Source organism: Pseudopipra pipra, chromosome 25 (assembly GCF_036250125.1).
Source record: "Pseudopipra pipra isolate bDixPip1 chromosome 25, bDixPip1.hap1, whole genome shotgun sequence".
Classification (NCBI taxonomy): domain Eukaryota; kingdom Metazoa; phylum Chordata; class Aves; order Passeriformes; family Pipridae; genus Pseudopipra; species Pseudopipra pipra.
Genome location: NC_087573.1, coordinates 4,555,516 through 4,573,895, shown reverse-complemented (window position 1 = coordinate 4,573,895; position 18,380 = coordinate 4,555,516). Strand labels below are relative to the sequence as shown.

At 42.0% G+C, this 18,380-nt stretch overlaps 1 long non-coding RNA gene across 1 annotated transcript; it reads left to right on the top strand.

The window, feature by feature from the left end:
• The first annotated feature begins 240 nt into the window (after positions 1–240).
• Positions 241–822, top strand: LOC135402639 (uncharacterized). The gene is made up of 2 exons (XR_010425197.1): positions 241–390; positions 497–822. It is a non-coding gene; the product is annotated as an uncharacterized LOC135402639 (long non-coding RNA).
• Positions 823–18,380: the final 17,558 nt, after the last annotated feature.

Below are 18,380 nucleotides of genomic sequence, written 5' to 3'. Positions count from 1 at the left end.
TGGACAAGGGATGGATGGACAGGACAAGGGGAATGGCTTCCCACTGCCAGAGGGCAGGGTTAGATGGGATATTGGGAAGGAATTCTTCCCTGTGAGGGTGATGAAGCTCTGGAATGGATTTTCCAGAGAATGCCCCATCCCTGGAAGTGTTCAAAGCCCAGTTGGATGGGGCTTGGAGCAACCTGGGATAGAGGAAGGTGTCCCTGCCCATGGCAGGGGATGGGAGGGGTTGAGCTTTAAGGTCCTTCCCAACCCAAACCATTCTGGGATTCTATTCTATGATTCTGTGTAATAGTTTTCAGTCAATGACCTCTGTGTGCTCAGAATCACCTGGGACAAGGCCCTCAAATGGCAGAACCCACCTCAAAAGTTCTCTGGAGTATCTGCTGTGTAGGACCAACTCCCCAGACTGGTTATTCCCAAAGAACATCAATCCCACCTTCCCTTACATCAGTCTTATTGCTTAATCCAAGTTGTTTGCTTTCCATCTGCACAGGTTGAGCTGCACGTTCCAGAATGCAGAATTTCCTCCATTGTTTGGTTTCAGCAGGCTGGTTCCCTGCTGGAAATCAGTGGGTGACTCAAAGCCAAGACAAAAGGCAGCCTTGTGTGGAGGTCTGGAGAATGCTGTGTGATACCCTGCTGCCCAAGGCACTCACACAATCTACAGCATCAATTTAAGTTAACTTGAAAGAGTGCAAAGGATATTTTCCTCTTTATTTTGCTCTATGGGAGTGACTGTGTATGTTTAAATAACGCATTTACTCTTTCAAAAAGAAGCTGGGCGTCCTCCAAACACATTAAAGTGACTTTAACTGAGCAGATGGAATTGCACATTCCTTCCCCTGGATGCTGCTGGTGCAAACAGCCATAAAAAAGGACTCAGCCCCAGGAAACTCCCTTGGTGCTGGGGGGTTCTTGCCCCTCTCTGGGGCAGAGGTGCAGCTCTGTGTGCTTCCCTCCCCTGAAAATACCACACACTGTGGGCAGATCAGCTCACAGGGGATGAAAATACTTCACTGCTTTGTTTACTTTCATCTGTGACAAATATATTTTAAAACACACGTGGGTATGATTTGCCTCAGTGAGGTGATGGCTCCTACTGGTGTCACAGCAAATCCACTTAGAGGAGCAACAAGTTCATTCTTTATTTCAAAGACCTTTCTGTTTGAAACATTATATTCAAAACTCTGGGTAAAAGTGCCTGAAAGGGAATGACTTTTTGTTTCTCTTCCCAAGTGTCAGGCATAAAGGCAACACAATAATTTTCTTCTCTCATTGCTAAGTGGAATGAACTTTGGGAGATCTGCATCCAAATAAAAATTCTGTATGTGCAAAGTGTCACCTGGGAATTAGCTATTCCTATGTATTACAGTAATCAGATTTTAATTCACTGAGAACCCTCCACTGTGCAATACATAAATTTAAGTGGTACTAAAGCTTGCAAGAGCAGGAACTCACCTGTCCAACAGGACACTGGGTCATGGTGCAAGAAACTTCAACTCTTATTCCCAGCCTGTTTTGAAATACCCACGTGCAGGGAGTGGATGTAACCTCATTGCTGAGCCCTGCAATAAACCTTGCTGAGTTTTGTATGTTTGTATGTTTGCTTTATGTGAATAAATTTCCTTTACAAAGACAGTCACCCTTTGGTTTCAATTTTCAAATCCAGTGTGTTTACAGGAGTTGTTTAAATTCCCTCATCATTTTCATGGTAGTAACCCCATGCAGCTTTTTTAGCTTTTGCATAAAAGAAAAACCACAAAAAAACCCCCAACAAACAAAAATCTCTTGTCTCTTCCTGTAGATTATGGCATTATGCTAAACTGGCACTGCTAAAAACCAGGATCACAGGTAGTCAATCCACTTGGTGTATGAGATTTGGCTCTGATATTTTTATGAAGCACTGCAGCTCAAAAAAAGCTTTGTGTAGTTTTTATTCCAGCCAGTGTTACACTCACAGAAAGCAATGGGGTTTCAGGAGTTTGGTGTGTGCTGCTGGGAGTGTGTAGTGGTAAACTGGTGTGTGTCCTTTGATAACTGCACCTGTAAACATGTATTTATCCAGAATTTCTTGTGGGGGGTGATAACAAAGGGGAAATGTCACTGGCAGAATAAAGCTTGAGCACTCTAATGCAAACACTGCTCTTTTTCATTGCAAGGAAAACACACATTTAAATTGTACCCAGCTCAGAATACAAAGATCAGCATGCTTGTTAATCCCAAATTATTGATTAAATTTAAACACACTGGGGGGTTTTGGGGAGGTCAGCCTGGCTGCAGCACAGCAGATCAGCACAGGCAGACAGCAAATACAAAGCTAAATTGCTTTTTCCACTCAACTGATCTGAACACAGGCCATGGATCCAGCAAGTGCAGTTTGTTAAAAGTGTGTGTTTATAAACTGATAGTCACAAGCTCAGGATAAAAGCCGTCAGTTCAGGTGGGACAGTATTTAAGAGCACGGTGAAAAGACAGCTTAATTAGTCCTGAATTCAATGAGCTTGCAGTCTATTCATTAATACAATCAACACAGAGTACCATGATAGCATCAACAGAGCCTCTGGAAAAACTTGTCTCTCGTGGTGACCTGCTTTGATAGTTATTTTTGGCAAGTTGTATCCAATCCATACTCTGACATTATTCAATTGACTCGTAGCTTATAACCAAAAAAATGGGGTTTGGTTACAGCTCTGCATAAGTAGGTTTTCATTTTCAAATCCTGGCCAAGACTTATTTAATATCAACATATTTAACTGATGTTCTTCTGGGATCTACACTTGTGTTATGAGAAGGGAACTTCCTGGATTTCATTTCCAGCCCTTGCCCTGCCAGTAGCCCCTGGCACAATCTGTCACCACCCGGGGATCAATTCGAGCTCCTGCTCCTGTCTGTCGATTCCATTTGCTGGTCCCTGCTGTGCTGCCAGCCCTGAGCAGGGGATAAAGTGATGGAAATGCTCTGGAGAGTCTGGGAGAGTACCCGTGGGATGGTTGGAAATGAGGGGAATGAACGGGGCAAGAGGAGTAACCTGCTGCTGCCACATCCACTGCGCGTCCCCCTTCATCCACACACAGCTCAGGGATGTCAGAGGGATGGACAGCTCTCCATGAGGAAAGGCTGAGAGCTGGGAATGTTCAGATTGGAGGAGAGAAGGCTCCAGGGAGACCTTGGAGCCCCTTCCAGTGCCTAAAGGAGCTCCAAGAGAGCTGGAGAGGAACTTTGGACAAGGGCCTGGAGGGACAGGACAGGGGGAATGGCTTCCCAGTGCCAGGGTTAGATGGGATATTGGGAAGGAATTCTTCCCTGTGAGGGTGGTGAAGCTCTGGAATGGATTTCCCAGAGGATGCCCCATCCCTGGAAGTTTTCAAAGCCAGGTTGGACAGGGCTTGGAGCAACCTGGGATAGTGGAAGGTGTCCCTGCCCATGGCAGGGAGTGGGACTGGATGATCTTTAAGGTCCCTTCCAACCCAAACCATTCAGGGATCCTATGGAATTACAGATAACTCCCTTCATTAAACACCCCTCTCATCAGACCACAGTGCCACAAATCTTGCTGTGCTCCCAACTACCTGCACTTGGAGCCAGTGCTCAACCCGTTTCTCCCAAGCCCAGAATTCCCCTTTCCCACATATTCCTCATGAATCAACCCACCACCTTCCCTAACTCCTGACAGAGCTCCCACAGCTGTTCCCTACAATTCAACCTTCCAGGCACACATTCCAGCAGGAAGGCCAACTATCTCCCACAAAGCCAGTTTTCCAGGCCAAACCCAGCGTGGCTCTGGGATAACAGCAGCATTTTAAGAATACTCTTCAAATAAACCTCCATTCCAGAGCCCTTCCTCTGCAGAGGAGCACGAGATTTACTGGCCACAGTTTATACCCCAATACTCACAATGTTAATAAAGTCAAAAATAAAACACTAGAAGCTTTAATACTATAGAATTTAATATTAGAAAGGCTCAACCTTTGCCAGCAAAACCCCTCTCCCAGGGCTGTTTAGATGCAAACCTGTCACCCAGAGTTACCTCTTATCCTTAAATGAGTTTTCCAGCTCAATTTTCAAGAGCCAGTCACCTCCAGGTGTGCCTGTTCCTTCTAGGTGCAGACATAAGGGATAACCAGAGTCATTCAACACCTATTGGCAAAGATATTTGAGCTTTTAGCTTAAATATTATTTCATTATATATATAAAAAAATATATATTATTTCATTCATATAAGTAGGTTAAGTGGAAATACCAGCATGGTGTGTATATATACATATATATATGTGTGTGTATATATACATATATATATGTATTTATATCTCTCTCCCTATATATATATATATATATATCCACTCGAGAAAAGATCTCCACAGCTTCCCTTTGGGATATTGCTCCTTCAGAGTGCCTTGCTTGTTTTTTTAAAAAATAAATTCATATTTATAGCAATAAAAATACCTCCAGATTAACATGGGGATATGGAAAAAGCAGCTTCTGTAAAATGACTCTAGTATGTCGGGGTTTTTTTGCTTTATAATAGAAAACACAGGTGTACTATCTGCACACAAAAATGAGAATTTTACTATTTTCTGTCTCAAATACGAGATATGTAGTAAATATTTAATATTGCATAGTAAATACTAAAATGTTATAGCAACTATATAAATTATTATTAATTATAAATATTAAATAGAAAATACACCAGCTCTAGGGCCTTCAAAAACCTGCCAACAGCCATAATAGCCAGACCTTAGAACAGACAGACACAGAAGTGAGGTGTAAAAATACTCTGGAAAGGACCAGGGGCAGGATCAGTGCTGGAAGTTGGGTCAGGGAAGCCCAAAGGAAGGAGCTGCTGCTGTTCCAAGGACTCTTTTACTTTAAGTTTTGGTCTCCAGCCTGGTTGGTGTCAGCGGGGCAGAATTCTCTGTGCCTTATATGGCTCGTTCTGAAATGTTTTTTTAATGACTACCCAGGTTTTTTTTCATCCTACAATCGCATAAAGAACATTTTCACATCATTGTCCTCACCAAGTGATATCATCGGGGCACGTGAGAAACATCTCTGGCCCCAAACCTTCCCATGGAATTGTGGCTCGGTGGCTTTATGTTTGATTTGAATTTCCAGCACCTTTCAGGAGGCAGAACTGCCTCGCTCAGCACCTCACATTGTCCTGGGCCTTGTGCTGGAATTAAATGGCCTCCAATTATGGGGCTGCTGCTTTGGGGCTGGTTTTACACCCTCCTGGAGAAACACAAACGGGGTTAAATCCAGCCTGGTACGGGACCCAGGCCCTGCCAGGCTGCACAGAATCCCCTCCCACCGCCTTTTTTTAGAGCTCCAAGTGGTGAAAAGGAGCTCAGAAAGTCTTCCGCTTGTTTGGCAACTACCAGAGAAATATTTCTGTTTGCACTTAGCAACACTCTGAATCAGAATTTTCAGTACAAAATCAGTTTACGGAGCCTTTCCTGTTCCTCCACGCTCTTCCCAACAGTTTTCACTCTGGCTTTTTGCCTTTTAGAAATCTGCAGGGCTGAGAAATCCTTCTGGGGGGACTCCACTCCAGGGAACATGTCCACAGCTTCCCTTTGGGGTGTTGCTCTTTCAGGGTGTCTTGCTTGGTTTTTAAAAAAAAAAAAAAAATTTCAAAGGAAAGCCAGGATAGCAATAAAAATACCTCCAAATTAACATGGGAACATGGAAATAGCAGCTTTTGTAAAATGACTGTAGTATGTTGAGCATTTTTTGATTTATGATAGAAAACAGAGCTGCACTATTCACACACAAAAATGAGAACTTTACTATTTTCTGTCTCAAATATGAGATAGTAAATATTAAACAGTGTGTGTTAAATATTAAAATTAAAGTAGATCAACAATTTAAATTATTATAAAGATATAATATTTAATATTCTCAGTCTCAATTATTCTATTCTATTCTATTCTATTCTTCTATTCTATTCTATTCTATTCTATTCTATTCTATTCTATTCTATTCTATTCTATTCTATTCTATTCTATTCTATTCTATTCTATTCTATTCTATTCTATTCTATTCTATTCTATTCTATTCTATCCTATCCTATCCTATCCTATCCTATCCTATATATTATACTATACGTATTTTTAAATAATTATCTCAATTCATGCACTTCTTAAAAAGCATAAAGGAAAATATTAATGTAGAAATGAGTAAAGTTTGCGCCTTCCTAAAGCACAGTTGCCCCTTGAACTGCCACCTGAATTTACACACTTTCTCATCTAGTCTGGCTTAGAATTAGAACAAGGAATTTAAGATCTGACACTGCTGCAGTTCAATGGGAAGACATTAAATGTGGATCCTGATCCTGAGTATAGTCTGTAACTATCTGAAATCTTCTTGCCTTATTAAAAAACAAAGCAGGGTAAAAGGAAAGAGCTGGTAAAACGGTTTCAAGGCAGCTGCCTGGAATTTTTCATGGTAATTAGCTCAGTTTATAGACTTCAAAACAATAAACAAGACTCATTAAATGCAGCAGAATGACGTTTTTTACATTTATAGGTCAGCATTTGTAAGCCCTCAGGAAGGGCATCCAACCCTCATCCTAATCAGATATAGTAGTTTAAAACATACAAGAGGGTGAGGTAGATATCTATCGTTGATTTCTCAATTACAGCATCTCTAATTAGACTAAAATGATGTGTCCAGGCTTTGAAATCCTCAGTGCAGTGCCAGTCTCTGTAGTGGTGCCAGCTCCAAACTCAGTGCCATGCTCTGCTCTTGCACTTGACTGTCTGTCTCCTCAGTCTGGGGGATGTGGCCCGAGGCCACAGCCATGAGAGTGAACTGTATATAGGGCTGGCAATAAAACAAGGATGGAATTCTCATAGGACCTGGAAAAAAAAAAATCCCATCCATGCATTACACTGAGATGGGGAGTCCACTGCTCGAGTCTCGTGCTGCACCTTTGGGAAGATCTGCAGTGGAGAACTGAAGCCTTGAGCAAAAGTTCACATATGTTTTATCACAATATAGAATTATGGAATCACAGAATCCCAGAATGGTTTGGATTGAAAGGGGCCTTAAAGCTCATCTCATTCCACCCCCTGCCATGGGCAGGGACACCTTCCACTGGAGCAGGTTGTTCAGCCATCAGTGAAGCGACATTGAATTTTATTTTCTTTTTTAATCTAGAAGAGGAACTGGGGAGCAGGACCCACAGGTTTCCCACCTCCCTAAGACAGAAACACACTTCACAGTTGTCCTGAGAGGAACTGGAGATCACTTGGCACTGAGTGCAGCAGCAACACTTCCCTGCTGGACTGCAGAACCGAGTTCAGAGGGATAAAGTGCTCTGCCCTCCTACTGCAGGGCAGGGAGCACAGCCTGGGAAGGCATTCACATGATATTTGTCATTTCAACATAACAAAAATGACTGCAGTGGGAGCACTGAGAGCTCCAACACTACAAAAGATTCGAAGTTAAGTACATTTTGAGTAAAAGTATTGGACTTTGATGATCCTTGTGAGTCCTTTACAACTCAGGATGTTCTGATTCTGTGGTTCTCTGTCTTAAGTATTTCATGTACCACACAATTCAGAAATGGCCAACCTAGCACAGAACAGGTGTGTTCATACCAGAGCAGGGGTTTGTTAAATCCCACATGGATGGAGATATTGATATTGTGATATTGATATTGATAGACTGAGATATTGAGGTGTTGTGTGGGCACACCTGGTCACAGGTGGGGGCAGCTCAGTGTGACTGGAGCCTGTGCTTGGACTGATAATTCTTGTAGTCTGGCTAAACCAGAGCAAAAGGAGGGCAAAACCACAATAATTGTTTGCAAATAAAAATTTATAAAAGGGGAAACTGCAAACAGTTAAACAACTAAAGAGGTATTGAGGAGAAATCGATGTGACAAGTAAAATCAAAGAGTCACAGAATGTCCTGAGTCAGAAGGGACCCACAAGGATCATCAAATCCAAATCCTGACCCTGCACAGGGCAACTCCAAAATCTCACCACATGCCCAAGAGTGTTTTCCAGCATGAATGATCTTCCAAAGGATGTGATGGGCACAGGTAGCTGACCAAACACTCACCACCATTACATGAAAATTATTCCAATAGTGGTATTGGATTTGAAAGGATGGCCTGGCAGGTCTGATCTCTCTCTCTACTAAATCCCATCTAATTTCTCTCTCTCTCTCTCCTCTTTTTTCAGTTGTATGAGGATGACATTTCAAATCTCAGTGCTCTGCATGAATTCCAGAAGCAACTTGTGCCAGTGGGAAGGGAGAATTCAGCATCTGAATGGATTTCAGCCTCGTGTTTTTTCCTGAACACTTGCTGTTCCCTTTTCAGATCTGGAAAGCTGCAGATTGACATATCTCTCTGGATTTTTTATGTTGTGATTCTTTTCTCCTAGGATCTATGCCCTACTGGTTCTGGGAAACTTGTGACCTCTGCATTTTTAATTAGAACTCGTAACTTTTTCCATAGCAACAGATTTTGATGTCGCAAATACAGAATCTGTCAAATCAGACAGCTCCTGGTCAGATAAAATCCAAGCATATAGAAATACTGAGCAGCAGTATCATGTACATTATGGCACAGCTAAGAAAAAAGTTAAAATAGACAACAAAAGTGGGATGGAAGTCTTGGCTTTGGTTAATTTATAAGTTTGACCTTAGTAATTAATGACTCAATAAAAATTGTCTGATTGGTCTGTCAGTACCCACCTGGTACAAAGAAATGAACTATTCTCAGGAATATATTCTGGATGTGGAAAAGGTCTTCCTCATGGGGATGAACTGTAGAAGCAGGTGGTGAAAGCAAAAGAAATCCTCTGAAACAAAACCCAAGCTCAAATATTAACAGACCCAGAATAATGCAATTCAATGTGAGGGGTCAAGACAAATAATTTAGTATAATACAGCTGTTCTAGATGGACTTTGTCAAACCCACTGATTTATGATACATACCTTGCATGTGCCAAAAAAGTATTTCCTTCAATAACAAAGTTTTGGATTTTTCAGACACACTATTTATGTGTTACTATAATTCATTCACTGATTCTCAACTACAGACATTTTTTGCTGTTACTGTTTTTACTATATTTACTACAATTTCCTACTACTATTATTTCCTATAATTTGGTATCACTATTTTTGACCTCCATGTGAGCTTTTTTAAACATATTTCTGTGTCCACAGAGACTTGTGCAGAACAGCATCACCTTTCCCTTGGACTTACCAAGAAAAGCACTATCAAATTTCCTCTCTAACATGAAAAGTCTTAGAAAAAATTAATACTATTTCCTGATGAACCAGACTTTTGCTCACTCTTATAGGCAATTACTTGGGTTTCCTTTTCCTGATTTCAGATAAGATTTGCTTTCAAACTAAAATCACCTTTTAGTGGTCCCACATTGCCAGTCCATCACCCTCTGCCAGGCCACCCCTTTGGAATTCCCCGTCAGGCCAACAGCCAGGAGATATCCATGTGCTCATTAAGTTTTTTAAACAAATGCTGAGCTGCATGAACATGTTGAAGAAGAAAAGGCAAACACCAATGTGGGAATAGTTGCTTTGCTTTTTTCCCTCTGGTTAGCGTTAGACACATGATTACTATCCCTTTGTCTAGTCCATCTGTTTCCACTTTCCATAAAAAACACTGGAATACTAAGCTAAACTCGGTGTGTTTTAACCTTGCATTGCAAACAAGGGGTTCCTGGGGTTCCTGGATGTTCCATGATCACCAGCACCCTGGATCTGTGTTGGGGGAAAGGGGCACAAAACCCCCCAAAGATGTCCTCGTAGATACCTGATATTTCCCCTCAGAAAAGTAAGGTCCACATTCCAGAAAATGCCCTTTGTAGCCTTCAAGGCTGTCTAAACAGACTGTGAAAATAGATGACATCACTCACACAATTAAGGTTTTCTGCTTGCAAATGAAAAGCCCCGTTCGTGTGAACTCCCCGACGATTCTCTGAAGAGGGATTTTTTTTTTCAAATGAAATGGTTCATCTCACCAATTTAAGAAACAAAACCACAACACTGCTGCGAAAGCTTTGATTTCCCAAAGCCACAACGTTTTTTAATTCACTTAAAAGCAAGATGGAACAATTTCATAAATCTCCTGCTACATATACCCTTCGTTTACGGAATCTGACAGCTTGTTTGCCGGAATATATGAGACACAGAAGGAGCATCACTATATTTATGTGTGCCCGAAAAAGGACCATATTATTTTTAAAAACCAAATAGCAAAAAATGGAATATTTTGGAGTGTTACAGGAACAAAATTTCCAGCATTTTGCCTTCCAAGTATAGATTGTTCAGGCTTATTCCTGCAGCAGCCAGGCTTGATTTCTGCCCAAGCAGTTTGGTGAGAGCAGCTGGGACTGGCACTGCTTTGACCAACCCAGCACCATTCACTCACTTTCTCTGGCTGCAGTTTTCCCAGCTATTTCCATGGATCCTGGCTGTCTCCTGGGTCCTGAGGATGCCACAACCTCAAACAGTTTTATAAATCTAGTGGGGGAAATGATCTGTCTCGTGTCATGAGCAGAGAGCCCAGGAGAATGTCTACGGGGCTTTACCAGCAAAAGGAGCCAAGATGGGATCCCTGACCTTTCCCAGCCCTCCTCCACATGGATCAGCCCACAGCCTGCTCTGGAAAAGCTTCAGCTCACCCAGGGAGCAAAATTAGAAATCTTCTCCAGGGACACTTCACCAAACCACTCGTCAGTCCGACGGGGGATGGAAAGCAGAGAGAAAAGAGTGAGCTAAAGAAGTGTCTGTCGCTCACTGAGGGGTTCCCACAGCACAGTGGGAGAGCCCCCACACCCACAGTCGGCTGTCCTGGGGTAGGAGCAGAGCCAAACACTGTCTTGGTGACTCCTGGATCCTGGAGCCTGGAAAAATGTTTAACTGAGTCACACCAGCACTTAACAAGTGTCCAGATCCTCTCAGCCCCACTGTTCATGTGGGCATTTCATTAATGGAGTAATTTTTCCCCAAAATGTTAGGGATTTATGACCGTTACTTAAGGTTTTTTGAAGGTTAATGATAAGTGTGTGTTGTTTCTTGGGAAAAATCCCTGGTTAGTATAGTCTCATTTTCATCCTAAGTCACCACAGAGCAAGCAACATATGATCAGTAAATGTGGAGAATTTTCCAACAAACTAAAAATCAGATATTCCAATAAACTAAAAATCAGATACCCCAATAAACTAAAACCCAGGTATTTCCAATGAACTAGAAATCAGATATTGCAAGTAACCAGCTGCAGTACACTATTTTTCTCTAGTTCACTTCACTAGTTGTCACATTATGATCAGTGGTTTTTAAGTGAAACCTATAAAACAGTTTGTCCAATTTTTGTGACAGTATCCAATTCCTGTCCCAGGTTGTGCCCAGGGAGGATGTGAGGCCTGGGGAGATTCTGGGAGGTCATGAGGTCTGGGAAGTTTTTGGACCTTGTAGTGCAGAACCTGCCACCTGCACCAGCCGGAGGAAGAGCAGCTGCTCCCAGGGAGCTCCAGGTGTGTTTTGGACGAGGAAAACACACTCTCAGCACAAAATTCCCAGAAGATTTGGCAACTGCTGTGCCAGAAACACAGAGGTGCTGATGTTATTTCAGCCTCCACACTGAGCATCTTCTCTGTGTGCCCTGAAACCACTTCTGCTGCTGCTGCCAGACCCACCGAGGGCTTGTGTTGGCCTTACCCAGCCACTGTCCCTCTGGCTGCTGGGGCAGTGACATCAGAATCATGGAATCATGGAGCTGTTAAGGCTGGAAAAGCCCTCTGTGACCAGTGAGTCCAACCATTAACCCAGCACTGCCAGGCCCATCACCAACCCATGTCCCCAAGTGCCAAATCCACACATTTTTCCGACACCTCCAGGGATGGTGACTCCACCACTGCCCTGGGCAGCCTGTGACAGTGTCTGACCACCCTTACAGGGAAGAAATGTTCCCTGTTTCCAGTCTAAACCTCTCCTGGCACAACTTGAGGCCGTTCCCTCTCCTCCTGTCCCTTGTTCCCTGGGAGCAGAGCCCGACCAGAGCTCCCTCCTCCTGTCAGGGGGTTGCAGAGCCAGAAGGTCCCCCCTGAGCCTCCTTTTCTCCAGGCTGAGCCCCCCCAGCTCCCTCAGCTGCTCCTCATCAGACTTGTGCTCTGTTTTGTGCCCAGAAATCTGAGATTATAAGACTTTCCTGCAGAAATGTGTGAAGACACACGACAGAAGCCCCAATCCACAGGTTCTGCCTGGTGGGATCCCAGCTCAGGCCAGGAGGGAACAGCCTGAGCTCACACTGTCTGCTGAGAGCACAGCACAGGCCAGAACATGAGCCTGCTCTGGGCTGTGACCCCATACAAGCCATAATATTTTTCCTTAAAAAATTATAAAATATCTCAAATTGGAAGGGACCCATAAGGATCATTGAGTCCAAGTCCCTGCTCCATGCAGGAATACCTAAAACTAAACCACATGACTAACAGCCCAGAAATATATATGTAAAAACATATATTTTATATATATATATATATATATATATAATATATATAACAGAGAATATAATGTAATATGTTATATATAAATATGTATATATGTATATATGTATATAAATATATATAAATATAAAATATAAATATAATATAAATATACATAACATATATAATGTATATATATGTTATATATGTGTATATGTATATGTTATATCCATGTTATATGCATGTTATATATGTAATGTTATATATATTTTATATATTTATATAAAAATATATTTATATATGTATATATTTATATAATTTTATATATATAACATATTACATTATATTCTCTGTTATGCATATTTTATATACATATTAAATAAATTTATGTACAACAGAAAATATAATATAATGCAATGTGTATATTATTATGTACTATGTTATATGATATATTATATGCAATACATTACATACTCATAAATGCAATCACCAGAAATATAACAGGATGTAAAAATTCCTCTATCACTCTTAGAAATCCTTGTACCACAATAACTGCACACTATTTCTCTGTACCCTTTTACTCTGTTTTGTGCTTACACTGACAGTCAAAGGTATCTCAGGTGGGCAACTGCTTTAGTTTCAGTTCTGTTTCTCCAGAACAGAATAGTATTAAAGCCTCATGGAGTAAATAAGCAACATGAAAGCAGGTTTCCCTCCTCCACCCAGCCCTCTGTGGAGGCAAAAAATTGAACAGAAAGAAAATGTCCACTTTCAACTGTCTCGTTCAATGTAAAAATGGCAAAACTCTTCAGCTGGCTTTCTTTTTCAATAAATTCCTTATTACACTGTGACAACTAAATGCAACAAATATTTAACTTCCCTCCAACACAAAGTGCCTTCACACAAGTAGTGGATTAGATCAAACATCTGTTTAGTTAATCTTCCTTCCTATAACCCTCTGAAGGACATGGAAGTGTGTAAGATTAGGACATACAAGTGTTAAAGGGCTCCAGAATATTCCCTCTTCCTCCAGAAATCTGCTTTTTAGGGGTTTCTTAAATCAGAAGGCAGCATTGGTCCTCCCTGGATTTCCTTCCCAGGAATGTGTTCATTTTCCCTTAAATCCATGCACATTTCCCACGTTCACAACATTCGACAGCAACAGGAAGGACAGTCATCCATCCCCTTTTCTGAGAGTGGATTTTGTTGCCCCCTGCTTCCCATGCTGCAAAATCACACAGCACCACCTTTGCCATGGCTCTCAACCAAATTCCATCAAACCTCTCCCTTTCCCCCCATCATTTCACTCCTTTTTCCCATTATTTTGCCCCTTTCCAGACTGAAGTGTTCCATTTAGTCCTCTACTTCTGCGTGGAAAACAATTGCATCCCCTTCTTACCCTTCTTTAAACCTTTCCCAGTTCCACTCTCTTCCCCCTGAAGCAGTGGAATAATTGCACTTGTGTGCACGGGGGATCTTTACAGTGACAGAATTTATTCTACAACTCACTTTGCTTTTATTCACCATCACAGACTAATTAAAAGCCAATCCCCCAATGACTATTACAGGGATTTTTCCTGATTTTGAATAGGTAGCTTGGAGCCAATTACTATAAATGTAACATTTGGTTTTTGAGGGGGTTTGTGGGGTTTTTTTGTGGGTTTTTTTGGGTTTTTTTGGGTTTTTTGGGGGGTTTTTTGGGGGTTTTTTTGGGGGGTTTTTTGGGTTTTTTTGTTTGTTTGGTTGGTTTTTTTAATATTTTTTTTAATATTTTAATCCTGTGCATCATTACCTGCACTGACCTTTATCTTCCATTCTCTTTGACAATAATATAGTAACATTCTCACATTCTCCTGTAATTCCTCAGGGAGTTTGAAGACCAGAGCCCACCATGAAAACAGGATCTCCACTTCCATAAGGCAGTTAAATCATCAAACAAAAATTCAGAGAAATTCACAAAAAATAGTGATATCAAAAGTCAGTAATGCTGCCAATAATTTCCAGGGCAGTTTCTCTCTCAGCTGATGTAAACAATAATAGTTTACTGAATTCTGCATGTCATCACTATAAATCTTTACTGAGGATTTTAAATCAGTGATTGGAACGCTGAAGTTTTCCGTGGTTGGTCTCAGCTGTGGAATTCAGAGCCGTGTGTTGGGATGAAATGTGCCAAAACGTGCAGGGAAGGAGGCCCTGGGAGCAGGGATTGTGCCACGTGGAGGGAGGTTCAACCAGGTTTAACCTGCACAGACCCAAAGAGTGACCCCTCTAACCTCCAGGTCAGCAAGAACCCTTCTCTGGGAACATTTGTTGGATGCAATCCCGCTGGAATCATGAGAGATGATCAACACACTTCTGGAATCTGCTCCAATTTACCCCCTGAGAGGCTCAGGGAAGCAGCCCCTCCATCCCAGAGCCCCGTGGCTCCGTGTACTGAAGGGCAATTCCAGGATTGTTGTGTCTCCAGGGACTTAATTAACTCGAAAATAAAAAAGCAGGATGACAGCTGATGGAAGAGCAGTGGATAAGCAGAGGTTTTTTCCACATCACTATTTTAAAATTAGGTGACCAAACTTCACCCTCTGATTTTTTCTCCACTTTGAATCTTTTCACTTAAAGCCTTTGGAATATGAAGGACCACGTACAAATGTCACCTTTTATCTGGGCTGGATGGGAGGTGGTATTTTTGGCAGCATTAAATTTTTTTTCTAGAACTTCTTTATGTCCCAGATTCCTTGGTATTTATTTTGTAGTTATTTGTCCCTGTCCTCTGGGAGCCTTGGTCTGAGAACTCTCTGCCGTGGTTTGGCCCGGTGTTTGCATGAACATTCAGCTCCTGTTTTTGTGCCATGGAATCACGTTCCCCCGTCCCAAAACTGAAGTTCGGATTTCTTTGCCCCTCTTTGGAGAGCTTATTATCTGACATTAATTCCCTGAGGCTACAGATTGACCACCCTGGCATATTTCAAGTCTGGAGTTGGAAATCAAATGAGCAATAAAGGTGAAACGTGACACTATCTGAGAATAAATATTACATTGATCATCTGGCAACATTTCAGGAGCTACATGGAATTTGTTCTCATCTCCTAGTGGCAGTCAGTGGATCTTAGTTTTCTTTTCAAGGGAATGACTATAGGGAATTATTTTTTCATGCTAGATGGCTGAAATATTGTATTATCCAATAATATCCCATTATTTGCTAATGGCAAATGTAAAACATACAAAATCAAAATTTGAACCTGGTGATCTGCAATGCTGCAGTTTGGTTTTGTGGAAGGGAAGTCACTGTTGACTCCCCAGAAATGCCACTCTGCACTTGGTTTTTCCTTGCCTGTGAGGGCGAGTGGAGGCTTCAAAGGGAAGCAATCAGCCTTTGTTCTTCTCCATGGAAGGCACTGCAGAATTCCCTTCATTCCACACCCTGTGCCAAAGCAGCCAAACTTCAGAGTATCCAGAAAAAAGGAAGAAAACCCCACGATTGCTGTGCCTGGAGGGCTGCACTGAACCACTTCACCCACGCTAAAAAGAGGTGAAATAAATAGATTCCAGGAACCTGTGATAGTAACCAGGGAGTTACATTTCAGTCTAAAATTTTTTGAAGAGCCACAAGTGTCCTCTGGACCACAGACTTCTCCTTTTCCAAGAACAAGCATCCAAAGAGACTGGTGAATGCTGTACATCAGGATTATATCCTTAACTTCACAGAATCACAGAACATCCTGAGCTGGAGGGGACCCACGTGGATCATCCACTCCAACTCCTGGCCCTGCAGAGGACCCCCCAAAATCCCAAACACTCTTGGAGCTCTGGCAGCCTTGGGGCCATGACCACTGCCCTGGGGAGCCTGTTCAGTGCCCAACCACCCTCTGGGGGAAGAATTCCCTAATTGCTCTGACTGCTTCTGAAATTCCTGCCTGTTTTCCACTGCTTATTGTTCTCACTTCTAAGAATTTCAAGGGTCAGTTGAATACTGTGAAATGGGATTGCAATAATAATGAAAATAAAAGCAAATACCTTCAAAACAGCCTTAAACATCCCTGGAACAGCTGCTGAAGCTTTGCCTTAAGGTTAAAAGGGATGTGTTCAGCATCTGTCAGTGAGTCACCAGGGCAGAGATTAGAACGTTATGTTTGTGTTTAGATTATCTGCTGTAAACGCATCCGGGTGACTGTCCTGGGATTAATTTGACGAAATCTGACATTTGTGTACTATCACCTCATTGTTATCTGGTCCTCACAGGGCTTGTTGGCAGTTCCATCACTACCTCCCCCATTCAGCTGAGGAAGGGGGGGATAAAAAAAATGGAAAAGGTCAGACTTCTGGAGTGATCTTCCCCATGTGCTCAACATTTACATCACAAAATTAACAGAATTACTGTAACCACAGGCACAGGAGCTAAAGGACAGAAGCTCTTTTTCCTCTGGGGTGAAACCACCTTCTCACACAGAATCTGTCTCTGAGTCTTTTCCCAGCTGCATAAGACAGTGACAGGGTAAGGGGGATTGGTTTTAAACTAAAAAATGGGAGATTTAAATCAGATATAAGGGAGAAATTCTTCCCTGTGAGGGTGGGGAGGCCCTGGCACAGGTTGCCCAGAGAAGCTGTGGCTGCCCCATCCCTGGAAGTGTCCAAGGCCAGGTTGCATGGGGCTTGGAGCAACCTGGGCTGGTGGGAGGTGTCCCTGCCCATGGCAAGGGGTAGAACGAGATGGTGTCTAAGGTCCCCTCCAACCCAAACCACTCTATGGTTCTATGATAAGATTTATTTCCAGCAGCCCAGCCTGGACCTAAAGTTTGCTAAGACACTGGTTTTGACTTCTCTGGATGGAACTGTTGTAGCACATTCCAAACACTTGCTCTTTCCACAGTGATGAATGCTGAGGTGGAGAAACAGCTGGAGGAATCCCAGGGTGGTTTGGGTTGGAAGGGACCTTGAAGACCACCCAGTTCCAAGCCCTGCCATGGGCAGGGACACCTTCCACTAGACCAGGTGAGATTTGGGGTGCTGAGGGGCACAGCCTGAGAAATCAGTGCAAAGACCTAAATTCTAATATAAAACACAATGTCATCTAAAGCTGTTTGAGAAGTCAGAGAAATGCTTCCACTTAGCACATCTCCAGCTCAGTACAGAAGAACTCTAAATGCTAGAAAGCTCTTCTCAGAGAACATGGGGAAAGTTCCATCTGAGAACTCTCCCAAAGATGCCTTTGGACTCTGCTGGTTCCTTAGGGAGCACCTCACTTCACTGTCAGCTTTGTAAAACTCAAACTCTGAATTATATCTCTATGCTGTTTCTTTTCCATAAAAGTTTCCAGTGTGGCCCATTGGCTTTAACCACCAACACAACCACCCACTTCCCAGGGCCACCAATTATCACTTCATTCCACAGTTTTACAAGGCAAAACAAAGAATATGAGAATAAAAAGAGTAGTTCATGGAGCTCACAAGAAGAATAAGTCTTAATATAATGAATTAGGTTCTTCTTATTCGATTCTAGTGAGGACAATATGACTCCAGGAATGTTTGGGCCAAAAGTTTCAGTGTCACTGAAAGCCTAATCCTTAGAAAACACTGGAAGATGAACTTTGACTGTATAGAACTTTAAATAAAAATAGCATTTTTACTAATGTATTCTTCCCAAGTGCCTGCTTCTTCCTAGCATGTTTCCCATCCCAATACTGTTTTTGCAGCTGGCAAATGACACTGCCAATGAGCCTTTATGTTCAATGTTATTTAATGTATTCCCATCAGAAAGCTATTTTTACTATACAATTTCAATATCTTCTTGAAGTGTCTTGCGTATAACGTTCATATTTTATTTTGCATTTTTTCCCATAGGATAAGTAAATGGAGATTCAAACAACAATATCAAAAGAATTCAGGCTTGTTTGCTGAGATAAAGAATTTTATACAA